Here is a 2229-nt window from a genome sequence, read left to right as displayed (position 1 = left end):
ATGATTTGGGTGGCCAGATATCCTCTTATATTTGGGGGGTATTATATACTTTTAATTTTAAGTAATTTTTTTTTACATATTTTGAAAATATTGACATTTTAGTGTCCAGAACACTTATGTCGGGACAACGGGACGGAATTTTGAAATATTTAAGTTATTCCAAGAATTGTATCGCTATAATTTTTAAGTTTTCATTTTTTCGATAACAGCATATATCTACATATTTTATTAAATTCATTCAGAAGCTGAATATTGTTCTGAGAATTTAATATGTAAACAGATAAAAATTAAATGTTGAATGAATATAGGTAGTTAGTTCGGTATAACTTTATAACCAGATGCACATTAATTGGCAACGAGGGTGCAATACAGAATATTAAGTTCTCATATTAGTTCATAGATATTTCCTATATTAATGGACCCACTAAATTGGAGCGTAAACATTTAGGTAAACGTATTGACACGAGTATAACAATATACATCGTAATTTATTTATCAAACAGGTAGTTGTGTGCAAATTTCTAACTATTTCAAACTACTAATGATTTTATGAACAGGTTACTACACCAAATATCACAACACTTATCATGCCTTTAGATGTAATAAAAATATAACTGTATAAATTAGCGACCCCCCCTACTCACATACACTTGTAACCACAATATAAATCAACCCCTCTCTCAATAGTATTGTTGTATTTTTATAAAAGAACAATTGATAGTATTATATCTACAAGAAAGATATTTTTTTTAATGCTTTAAAAATAGCTCTTTTATTAGGCCAGAATATTTATTATAATTTTTCAAACTTAAAATAGTTTTATAAATAACATTTTGTTGGATTAAATTTAATGATTCATAATTATGGTAGTATTCATATTAAATCGGAGGGAAACTGGTGCCATCCTGACTTCCCATGCAGTCATGCCAATGCCTTTGACGGATATTAATAATAGGAAATTACAATTTGTCTATAGGTAAGAAATAATATCAAAACTTTAAAAACACATAACAAAATTGAATGGTAAAAAATAATTGAAATTTAAATATGAAAAAAATGTAAGGCATTCAGTAAAATATGTTTCAAATAACATAAGAATATAACTAAAAAAAAAAAACAGGTAATAGATATTTTCACGTTTATTGAAAAAAAAACCATACATGTGATATAATTTACATTTTATATGTAAATATATATTCTTAAAAATATGTGAAAGGTAAATACGTTACACAAGGTTAATTTTTTTTTTTATTCTCTAAATCTATATTAACTTAATGTTACATTAAGCAACTAATTAATAATAAAAAAAAAGTATTTAATAACAGCAATATGAGCTCGTCATTTGGATAACACAAAAGGATGAGCCAGGTCCTCATTCAACACGAGGCTACCTTACAAAGTGACACATTGGCCGACTATGAAGTGTACTGGCTAATGTAAAAATAGAAAAATCTAACTTAATTATTATAAAACATACAACAAAATTGTGTTCTTTTAAGATTTACATACACAAAATATCATATAGAAGATAATATATATTTTATATATAAAAAAAATAATAAACAATAAAAAAAAATTGAACAGACTTATCACAACGGTACTAAAATTATAATCTCACATAGTCACTAAAAGTTTGTATTTATACTTTTTGTTTAATAATTTAACTCAAAAATGTTTGTCCCGCTCCTTATTTTCTTCCTCAAGAGTTTAAAGCTTACTGGTTTGATTGATAATTTAAAAAACAATTAGTTTATTAAGAGGAACATAAATTCTAGTTCAATAAGATTGATATAAGAATAAAGTTGATTTTGTTATTGTTGTAATTATTATAATAATTATCATATTTAATAACATTAAAAATATAAGATTATTTGAGTACATTCGCACATGACTTTTAATTCGACCAGAGACCAGAGAGACTGGAACTTTTCAAGTTTATATTGATAATAAGAGACATTTCTAAATTTTAGAGGTTTAATATAATCAAGAGTACCTAACAAAATATATCTGAAAACTTGTAGGTTGATTAAATTGTATATTATAATAGTAAATATTAGACATATTTCCTAATCTAACGTGTCAAATTAATAATAACCATCTTAAAGTTAATAAAAACTTAAGCTACATTATAAATATAATATTACAAAAAGGAATATTTTGAGGGTTGTTTTTGAAAATAATGTAACATGCATTTTTGAATTTCAGACTTAAAAAGACAATGAATTGACA

The sequence above is a fragment of the Myzus persicae genome, unplaced genomic scaffold (genome assembly GCF_001856785.1).
Source record: "Myzus persicae strain clone G006 unplaced genomic scaffold, MPER_G0061.0, whole genome shotgun sequence".
Lineage (NCBI taxonomy): Eukaryota > Metazoa > Arthropoda > Insecta > Hemiptera > Aphididae > Myzus > Myzus persicae.
Note: the sequence above shows the minus strand (reverse complement) of the source record.